Consider the following 11,166-nt stretch of genomic DNA (forward strand, 5'->3'; position numbering starts at 1 on the left):
GCTCTCGCCAGGTTTGCCTTATCGCGAGATCTGGGCAATTAAAATAATATTAAAATGGAATTTTAAAGAAATATTATAAACCCACTCTTTAGCTCTTAGTGGACGCGCACGGAGGGAAGTGTGGCGGGGAAGAGGGTGCAGCTCCCTGGCTGCAGTGTCCTCGCTAATCCCGCGGTCAGCCGGGACAGCTGGGTGGAAGTGGCGCGTCCCCGCGTGCCGCCAAGCCCCATCCATCTCCCCATCCATCCTCCCATCCGTCCACCCTCCCCCGGCTCCGCAGGCGCGGGCAGCGCCCCGAGCCGCCCCGCGGGGCCCGAGCAGCGCCCCCGGTCCCTCCCCAGCGCTCAGCCCGGCCCGGGGGTGCCGCCCGTGGGCTCCTCCCGGCGCGGCGCGGGCGGCCCCGGCCGGCCCTCCCTTCCCTCCCCGCCTAATTAGCAGCCGTGGGGAGCGCCCTGATTAATTTAAATGCTTTTTGTAACACTGTAAGGGTGAGAGCCGTGTCTGCGGCCACAGACGGGTTATATTATTTTCGGGCTCGGGTTTCGGTGGCCCGGGAAGGGGGGAAGCGCGGCGGGATCGCTGAGGATGCGTTTGTGCTTCCCGGGCGATAACGCCGCTCGCCCCCAGGGAAGCGGCCGGGCTTTTCTGGACGCTTCGCTCCAAAAGGCTATCCTCGTGTTGTGTAACATTTTCCGAGGATTTTCATTACACGTTCAAGCCAAAGGTAACACAATCAGAGAGGGGAAAGTTTCTTTCCGTGGCCTTTTTCCCGATGCCGGCACCCCGGCGCTGGTCGGGCCGGGCACTCGCCCGCCCGAGGCGAGGCCAGCTCGGGGCTGTGACACAAACTGGGCCCAGATCGCCCCACAAACTCCTACCGTAAACATAAATCTTCGCCTGCCGCTGCCTCCGCATCCTCCGTGCGAATAAACCTCGGGGAAAGCTCCCTGGAGCTCCTGGGAAGTCCACGCAGGGCGTGGGGCGAGGGAAGCGCGTTCCCCCAGCGCGGCGGGGCTGTGGGACAGGCAGGGGACACTGAGCCCCGCACGGGCCGGGGTCCGCACCCATGGACCCCCCCTGGCAAGCGCGGATCCGTTCCCGCCCCACCCCGCGCTCCCCGCAGCTGCTGCTTCAAACTGGGGGCACTGGGAGTCACTGGGGCAACCTGCGCTTGCAACAGGTACAGAAGGCATTTTCCTTCCTCCAGAGCTCTTCTCTAAACAGAGAGGCTATTTTTTTTCTCCGAGAGAAAGAGGTCCCTGTGGAGGATCTGTTGTTTTTCTTAGGGAAATTAAAAAAAATTTTAAAAAGAAGAAAAATGTATCTGCGTCTCCATATTTTTCAAGGATAAAGACTTGAGAAGTGCAATGTAAGAGACAGCTTCGGCTTCGGAGAGAGTGTAGTCAGACAAGGAACTTCAAATAAAGTCCTTGAGCGGTGAAAGAGAAAGTGCGGAAACTTTCCCAAAGGTCACCTTTAAAGCAGCAGAGAAACTTCTCTCTCAAGTTCTCTGCTCTGACATTTCTCGGGGGGGGGCGATGGCGCCAAGACTCGCCTAAAATCGATAACACTTTGTAGAAAGAAGCCCGGGTAACATCTCAGACACCCCCCCAGCCCCAATTCCCAGCCCGTGGCCCTCGTTTGTGGCCGCAGCTCCCGCGCTCCGCCCGCAGCCGCGCTCGGGTGTGCGCGGAGCTCCGCGCTCGGGCGCGCACCTCTGCCCCTCGCCACCCCGGGGGGAAAAAATAAACCCCAGGACTAGAAAAAAAATCCAGGACAGTTAGCAGTGCTGGGAAAGGAAGAGCAGCGCTTTGATTTATATTGTGCTCGGGAAAGAAAAAAAAGGGGGAAAAAAGGCGATTAAAAAATCCATCCCGGCCCTGAATCCCAAGCAGAGTTCTCGTGGTTTGTTTTTCTGTTTATAGCTTATTTAATAACCATTTTACTGACTAAAAAAAGAAGTTTATCAACCCCCGGGCGGTATTTGTATTTCCCAAGGGCAGAGGCGAAGCCTCCGCACCCCGTCCCGGGGCTGCGGCCCCGAGCGAGGTTTGGGAAGGGCGCAAGGAGAGCTGCGGGAGCGAACCCAGCACATAAACCAGTCATTGATTCATTCCTGATCATCCCTTAGAAAGGAATTCCTTCTTTTTCTATTCCTTCCTTTTTCAGTGCTTTTCAGGTTACACGCGAGGCCGGGAAGGGACTGGAGGAACGGGCGATATCCCCATCACGCTTGCACTTGTTTCGCCCACGAAAATTATCTTTTCTTCCCCGAAAAGAATCGACTTTTTCCTCTCCTGTTATTCCTCCCGATTTTCTTTTTTTCATTTATTTCCCTTTTTATTTTTTCTTCCACGCTGTGCCTACAAGCTTGCAGGTAGTAAAGGAATCAGGTAAAGGGGAGGAAAGGGCCCATATTTATTTTGAAAACCTTCCTGGTGGAGATACACGGATCAGTTTGGCCTTATATACCAGTAACGCGGAGAGACTTTTGCTCGAAAGGCCTCTAAAAACGATAAGGGAAAAAAAAAGAAAAAAAAAAGAAAATAGCTGATTCCTCCCTTTCCCAGCTGGATGTTGGGGATCGTTTAAATACCCCTTTTTCCCTTCGAGGGTCCGTAATAAAAGCGGTGACAATGACACTGGTTTCCGCACCAGGAGGAATGTTTCGCTGCTTTAACATTGTTATTTTTGGCGGCGGGTGAGGCTCGGGGGAAGGCGGCAGCACCCAACGCCACTGCGCTCCCGCAGCTCCTACTGCGACACTGTATTAACTCCTAGTTAAGCCAGCAAATAATATTGTTCATTCATCTTTTTCAAAGTTGATTTATAGCAATCGACAGGTTAAAGCGTCATCTGACTTCATTACTTTTAAAAGCTGTCTATTTCAGAACTGTCACTTTTCATCACTTAAACCGAATAAACGGTTGAAGAAATGAATTGAGAGCGACTTGGAGATCGTGTTTATAATTCTTTGTCTCGACGTTAACATTCCTAATGACCTGACCTGCATGGGGAAACCTGCGTGCCTAACGCCGAGATTAAAAACAATAATAAAAAGTAAATCAACATCAACCCACCAGCCTCCAAAAGTTACAGGGAAGGCGAAAAGTGGGGACAGAGGAAGAGCAGCACCGAGATGCTGCACTCACAGGGAGGAAGCGTCATGTATGATCACACATGTGCCCACGCACGGGGATGTGGAAGTTAGCACTGGGTTAGCCGCAAATAATTCTCTTGTGTCCGTTTCTTCCTCACACTCCTGTCGAGGCTGTTTAATATATGGGGGGAGCGTGAGGTGGGAATAATAATAGTAATCATCATCATATTCTAAAAACCATTAAAGGAAAGGTATCTCGGATCCTTTTAGCTCACGGAGTAATTTTCATACACTATTAAGACATTTCTTTAAAAGTGATCATCTCTCAGAAGGTTGCAGGTATTGTAGGAAAAGGATAGACCCATAAAGGAATTTTTTTTCCACGTTTTTTAGAGACCTTAAAAGAGTAAACAAAAAGATCTAAATCAGAGAAATGCACTCCTCAATGACAGCACGCGTCAAAGCTCTCAGGAGTTTCCCTGGCCGCAGAAGAACTGGCGGCTCTGTGTTTGCTCCCCATGCTGGGAATTCACCTTTGTGGGAGTTCTCCTCCCTGCGCGGCCAGGTTCCCGCAGCGTGTTTGGCTCTAAAAAACTATTGCCAATAACCTGCGTTTATTAATAAACCCGCGCCAGAGCCGCTTCCAGGGGGGCAGAGCTGGGCGAGAGGGGGAATTATTTTAAACAAAGCAGACAGGTTGCTCCCTACCTTTGCTCTCTCTTAACGCCTGAGCGCTGAAATAACACTGACCACCCTAAAAGTGCAGCAGAGGTGCCGGCAGAGCCTGACCCCGCTCCGCGGCCGCGCAGGAAGCGGGATGCCCGCAGGGAGAGCGCGGGTGCGGAAGGTGTGTGCTCCAGAGGGGAATCGGGGAAGGTCAGAGCTGCCACCGGGAGGGTTGGATTTTAATAAAAACCACGTAAAATGGGTTAGGAGGGTGTATTTTTTGGAGGGGTGACCCCGCTGCGCGCCCGCGTCCCCCCGCGCCGCCGCCCGCCGCGCTCCCCAGCGCCACCTCGCTGCGCTGGGCGCAACTGCAGCCGCGCAGGGACCGCGCACCTGCGGGGCCGCGCACGGGGGCGCGGAGCGAGGGGACAGCGCCAGGGGACAGCACCAGGGGACAGACCCAGGGACAGACACAGAGACAGACCCAGGGACAGCACCCGCGGAGCTCCTGCAGCCAAATCTCAAAAAGAACAGAAAGGGTTTTCTCGCTTTCTCTGCAATTTTAAATTTTTTTTTTGGCCTCCTGCACGGTGATGCCTGACCTCGCAGGGAGACTGAGCTCGGGAGTGTCCCGGAGCACAAGCTGCTGAGATAGGATTGGACATTCGGGTGAAAAGAGCAGAATTGAAGGAGTTCTCTCTGCCCGCTATGGCAGCAATTTCTGCACCAAAAAACCAAAAAAAAAAACCCAAAACCCCCACATTAACTACTATCAACTACTTTCTTTAAATCAAAATGATACTCAGAAGGCAGAGTCATTTCCTCATGGAGCACGTTCCACTGCTATTTCTCAAGATAATTTAACATTTTTTTTTAATCTGTTTGTTTTCCCCAGGAAAAAAAATAAATTAAACGGTAAAACCCCCCAAACACCAGCATTAGTGCTGATATAGTTCGAAATTCCCACGTCGCTTAAGGGAATAATCATGATAATAATGGAATAGGAAGCAGTGAATAATGCAGTGTAAAGAAGATGATGAAAAGGTAAAGTCTCGAAATAGTTTCAGCAGTTGGAGGACTCATTTGGGAAATTATTAAAAAGAAAAAGAAAAGAAAAAAAAAGAAAGAGGAAGGCCCCTGCAGGCTCACAATAGGGACAGTGTCACATGCGCGTTTCAAAGCATCCCGCGGATCTCTCCTCGCAGGCAGGTGCTGCTCGGGAAGGAGGATTTGGGGGGATCCTTTTCGGTCCTTCTGAGAAGGGAGCAGCGGCAGAGGCAGGGAGGAAAGGAAAGTCCCCAATTCCCAAGGTTTTGGTGGTTTGGGTGACAACGGAGGGCAGAGATCCCCCGGGTCCTCTTCGCCCTCCCGTTCGCACAGAACTCCTGCCCGCCAGCACACATGGCAGTTGTTTAGCATGAAACGTGCTATTAAGTATTGATCAAGAGCATCCACATGTTATTCCGAGAATGTAAAGAGCTATTAAGAGCCATTTGACTTTAGCAGAAAGTAGCGAATATTAGTTAATGAGTAATGGAGAAAATAGAGAGGTGCGGGGCGGCGGGCCCCCGGCCGGCCCCAGCACAATTGGATTCTTTCAAAGAAAGCAGAAAAGAAGAGGAAAAATCGCTCTATATTTTAATTCCAGCGAGAATTTCAACCGGGAACAATATAACCCAACAGCTGCGACAGGTGGAAGAGAGATAATTGAGCAAAGGCTGCTTTTGACAATTAATATTGCGGGGAGATAATGTCCCCGGTCGGGGTTTGTTAAGAGCCCGGGGATGCGAGCAGGCAGTGCGGGGGATGCAGCAACACCCAGAAATTATGAAAACCACTCAGAATTATGGAAAAAGGGGGAAAACCCCCAACTAAACTGGAGGATGAAAAGATTGGGAAGAAATTTCCCCTGTCCAGTGCGGACAGTGGATCCCTCAGGCTGAGAAGTTTCCCGTCCTAACACCACCTTGTTTGTTTGTTTGTTTGTTTGTTGGTTTGGTTTTTTGTTTTGTTTTGTTTTTTTTATTTTTTTATTTTTGTTTTGTTTTGTTTTTTGTTTTTTGTTTAGAGAAGAGTGTTTCAGGTAGACAACTTAATGCCCGGAGTCTTTTTTAAAAAATGCTTTTATTGCTATTGCACTTCCTACCACAAGATGCAGAGCAAGTCAGCGGAGTTTGTATTACAACTATGTCATAATGTTTCACTGATGCAAAACATGTAGCCAGAGGGGGTTGCTAATGATTCCTGGATTAGAGAGAGGGAGAGCGAGAAGTGAGAAAAAGAAAACCTGGTTTCTTTTTTTCTTTTTCTTTTTTTTTTTTTCCCTCTTCTTAAACTACGTAAAACCTGCCCATTAATAACCAGCCCTTGCGACATCTCAGTATCTCGCACAGACACGCGGACCTGCCATGAGCCTTTTAAACACCGCAAACGTTTTGCATATTCCACCTATTAATTATGTTCGCAGCCTATTAATTTCAGGGGGTTCTTTTCAAGAGGAGACAACTTCCAACTTTGCATCCGTGCGGGGGGCGGGATGCTCCAAGGGCTGGGGATTTCCGCTCGGGGTGAAGAGCGCTCCAAAGTTACCCTACCAGTGCCCCCCAAAAGCTCTCCCCTCTGCGCAGGGTGTGCAAAATCTCTGTCCCGCATGCTCGGGGAGCGGACCGGCTCCTCTCAGGGGGTCAGAGCCCCTGGGGGGATGAGGAGAGGGGTGGGAAGGGGAGATGTCGGGATTAAGGAGCGCCCTGCCGAGATGCCACCCGGCGCTGAGGGGCTTTGCTCGCCCTCCTCCCGTGCTGGGCTCCAGGCCCGGTGGCAAAGGCTGTCCCGGGCAGGGTGGGGGGTTTGGGGGAGGATGTGAGCAGAGCAGAGCTCACCTGCACGGTGGGCAGGGATATGTGGGGTTCGGCCGCCCGGAGCAGGGGCCGCGGCGCCGCCGGGCTCGGGGTGCGCGTTCCCGGCCTCATGATCCCTGCTCCCCGCAGCCTCTCCAGCAAGGCTGCAGCTGGAAAGGATTTTCCCTATTTGACAAGATAGTTTTCTTTAATTTCTCTCCTTTTTGTTTTTTTTTTTTTGTTTTTTTTTTTTTATTATTTATTTTTTATTTATTTTTCTCCCGAACCTCTGAAACCCGTGCAGAGAAAGACGGGGAGCAGGGAAGTGCCCAGACAGCCCAGGACCCTGGCTAGGGGACAGCTGCCACCTCCCCTGCCCCGGCCACCACAGGCTGGAGCCATGTCCATCCTTCCCGCAGGCTCGGGGGCGATGCTGGCCGCCGTCCTACCCCTCCTGCCCCAGGGGCAGCCCCTCTGGTGTGTCCCTCTCCCCTGAGCGACATCTTGCCCGGTCCCATCCCTGTCCCCTCGGCCCAGCTTGGCATCACCCCTGCAGCGAGGCCGCATCAGAGACCTGCGGGGCCAGGTGGGACCAAAGAGCCCCCAGACCTGCAGCATCCTCGGGAAAAGGCAGAGGCGAGGAGAGGGCTCGGGTCATGGTTACAGCCCCTGAGATCTGCTGGACAGGCGTGAGCTTTGCCCCTAAACCCCGCCTGAGCGGGCAGCTGCCAGCGCTGGAGGCCGACCTCGACCCAAGGGCTGCCACCAGCCCCGGGCACCCCGCGGCAGGAGCTGTCCGGCCCTTTTATCTCCGGCTTTCGCTCCGAAGAGATGAAAAATAAAAAGTTTCAAATGTGACCTACTTCCATCTCCCCCTCCCCCTTTCCCTTCAGATATTCACGTCATCTATTAAGGGAGGGTGGGGGGGAGAAGGGAGAAGCTAAATTTACGAGGTCTGGTGGGTTCTGGAGTCTGGGTGCTGGGAAACAGGTGTTGGCAGTTCGCTAGAGTGTCAGTCAACTTTTGGAGATGAAGTCATTAGGGAGGTAGTCTCCTCGGAACAATCTGGTGGTTTCAGTCGGAGTTAATTTATACCGAAAAAAAAAAAAAAAGAGAGAGAGATGGGAAAAAAAAAAAAAAAAAAAAAAAAAAAAGGAAAGAAAGGAAAAAATAAAAGAGCCTGTAGAAATACCGAAGGGGACAAACATAACGAGAACAGATTCACACTCCCACAGATTATGCCACTTGGAAGTCACATCCTGAGAAAAATAGCCGGCTCTCGCACAGCGGCGGCGCGGGGCGGGCGGGGGCTGCGCCGGGGCTGGGAGGGCGCAGCCGGGGGCAGAACAGGTCCTGGCCGCTCCCCTGGCATCCCCGCACCGCCACCGCCTCCGCTCCGGCTCCCAGGGCGACAACTGTCCGGGACAGGGGTCACCTTCTGCCCGTGTCCCCCTCCCTACCCTGCAGGCAGCGGGGCTGGGAATCGCCGGTGACCCTGAACTGTTGGCGCTGTCTGTGGAGAGGCCGGCGATCCGCGGGCCGAGACAAAAGGTTTCATGTGCACAAACACCATCTCCTCGAGGCCTGAGCACGGCGCTGCTCGGAGCCGGGGCCGGCGGGCAGGGGGGGCTCGGCGGGGAGAGCCCGGCACAGGCGTGGTGCGGGCTCTGCCTGCCAGGCATCATGGCATATCATGTGCTTCAAAAGATGGGGGGGGGAGGAAAGGAATGATGCTCAGATCCCATCGCCCACCCCCCTCTGCAGTTGGGTGACAAATCACCTCCGTTGTATCAACCACTTGTTTCTTTTAGTATCGCGGGGAAAGATTTCATTAATGCTCCTCCAGCTCCCCTTTTTCCCCCCGCCCTCCCCTCCCTCCAAATCTATTTTCTTGCTCAGAGTGTGTCTTCTAATCATAATTAAAATCGTCTCATATACATCGGCGTCTCTCGTGTGCATATTGAATTGCAGGTGACTGGGCGGAATGTTATTTCACTCGTGTCTCTCATTTTTACATTTACGCTCACACCAAAACCACAACAACAACAACAACCACCAAAAGGAGGGGAAGGAAAAAGAAAAGCAAAAAAAGCCCCCCAGCTCCCCGGCAGCAGACAAGGTGTGTCGTGAACAGCGATAGAAAGGCGATAGTCACGATCGATGCTTTGCCAGGCAGCACCACGTCCAACCCCACGGCCAGCCCGCTACTTCACTTAATATAATTAAGATTAAAACTGAAGTGCTGGCGGTGGGAGCGGGTGTCGCTGGGTCGCAAGGACAGCAGCGGGATCTGCTGCCCCGGCTCAGGCACGCAGGGGTCACTCCTATTTAGCCATTTCCACCTTATTTCCTACACCCTGCTCTCTAGGTGCATAGGGCTGCGCATACGCGCGGCGGTGCGCGGAGGTTCCGCTCCGGCACAGTGCAGAAAGCTCACCCAGATGACCTTTTTCCTTTTTTTCCCCCCTTAAAAGCAGAGAAAGATGATCTCTGGGCCGTTATTTACAGCCACGTAATTAAGTCAATATGATGGTTTCGAACCAGAATCCCAGTCCCATTCGCGGCAGAGCGAGAGGGGCTGAAGCCAAGTTTATTGTCTGTCACTTCAAGGCATGGGGGGTTAATTTAAGCGCTATTGGTATTATTTCTCTGCGTCCGAGGCCACAAGCAAAGCACAGACCGCAGTGCTGGGTGTTTATTGCAGGCGTTGTGACAGTCTGGATGCAAGGCGAGGAGGGAGTGTGGGAGAGTTCAGGCGAGGGCTGAACCAGCCCCGCAAGCAGGGCTGAAACCCGTGTCTTCTTTTTCTTCCAGGCTTACATGAGGGTTTATCATTAGTTTCTTTTTCTTTACTGATTTTTTTTCATCTTTTTTTTTCCTTTTTTTTTTTTTTTTTTTTTTTTTTTAACCAAACAGATACGCTTTGCTCATTTAATTTCCCGACACCGCATTCAGCCTCTGCACCTTAAAGTCCTTTGAGCGGTAGGTCCACGTTTATACCTCCTCTGGAGCAAGTGCAAAATACACTTCAGCTCAAGGGCTGGAGAAAATCCTTCTCCGCAAGCAGAAGCTCTGCTGAGCAGCCTGGTGCTGCTGATTATATAGTGCAACTTGAAATGATCTCAGCCGGTGGAATATTAATCAAATCAATCAGGGTTGACAAATGAGAAATATTTGAGGGAAGGTGGTAATTTACAACTTTGTTATTAGTTAAGAATCTCCCGCCTTGTAAGAGTAATTAATAACTCCTGGATGGGAACAATTTGGAGACGGCAAGAAGACAGCGTCTTGAAATAAAACAGGATAAAGAGAGGGGTTGAGAAGTGAACTGCGCCTCCGTGGAAGAGAAATTGCAAATGATTTTTTAAAAGATGTCTACGGGGGCATTATATATATAATCTGTACATTATGTATACACGAGTATAAATATGGAATAATCAGGCGAGCGAGCGAGGGAGACTGGACAGGAGATAAATACTGAAAAAATAAATCAAAACATTGATTCTCGTGGTCACGTCTCCCGTCCAAAGATTAGATGAAACGCTGGGTTTCAAAGTACTTCAAAGAAATGATCCCCAAAATGCAAAAGTGCAAGGCAGAAACCAAAGGAGTGAGTCCGGAGTGATTTGAGAAATGTATTTTTCCCCCTCTCTCTCGTCCACCCACACTCCCCCTCTCCCATGCCTGATAAATGTGAAGACCCCTTTTCTCCCCAACTCCCGCTCAGATGGGAAAACTCAATTGTCTGCAATGTTTATAGTGTTAACCCTACTTATCTACAGAACCCTCCCCTCCCCACCCCTCCCTTTTCACTTTCCATAGACACACATTGATTATTAGACTGTATGGACCCCCCTCCTTTTCCACAACCCCACCCTCAACAACTGACCAAAATAATGACTTGTTGGAAAACTATAAATCATTTTCGTGTTTCAATCCCTGAAGACTCTATTTAAGTAAATAGGCTTACTGTGAAACAATGCATAGATCCAAGTCCTTCTCCGGATTGCTTCCAAATGCTGCCATCTCCAAAACTTTTATTTACAAGAGAAGAAGAGGAAGAAGAAGGAGGGGAAGGTTACAAAAAAAAAAAAAAAAAAAAAAAAAAGGAAAAAAAAAACCAACCCAAACTTTGGCAAACTTTATCTCTTCTTTATTATAAGCTTCAGCCTCGCCTTGGTAAGCCCCAGCCTGTTCTACAAAAGGTGGCTAGAGATTGAGATTTATTGGTTTCCAAATGAAAAGATTCATTCGATATAAGAGGTTAACTCAAAGTTCCTTAAACCGTGACTAGCATTGGCAAGGAGCTTTGCCTAGTCAGCACAAAGGCAGTTCAAAGAAACCTTTAAAAATACACACAGATATACATACACACAAACACACTCTCACACTTTAGCCTCAACTGCAATTTTCTTTTCATTTTTGTTTCTTTCTGCCATTACAAAGCCCTGAGCCCCTTTGTAGGTAGCTGGAGGGTTTTTTTTGGTTTTTTTTTTCTCCAAGCTGAACTTTGCCATTTTGGTGTTGACCAACCCCCTTTTCTTTTGCAACCAGTGAATGAAA

General features: G+C 50.7%; 1 long non-coding RNA gene across 3 annotated transcripts in view; it reads right to left on the reverse strand.

The window, feature by feature from the left end:
• Positions 1-11,166, reverse strand: part of LOC141730562 (uncharacterized) — a 32,802-nt gene extending 21,636 nt beyond the window's left edge. For all 3 annotated transcript variants that reach the window (XR_012582087.1, XR_012582088.1, XR_012582086.1), the window contains exon 1: positions 10,574-11,166. This is a non-coding gene — a long non-coding RNA (uncharacterized LOC141730562). The remainder of the gene's footprint in view (positions 1-10,573) is intronic.

This window comes from Zonotrichia albicollis, chromosome 11 (assembly GCF_047830755.1).
Source record: "Zonotrichia albicollis isolate bZonAlb1 chromosome 11, bZonAlb1.hap1, whole genome shotgun sequence".
Taxonomy (NCBI): domain Eukaryota; kingdom Metazoa; phylum Chordata; class Aves; order Passeriformes; family Passerellidae; genus Zonotrichia; species Zonotrichia albicollis.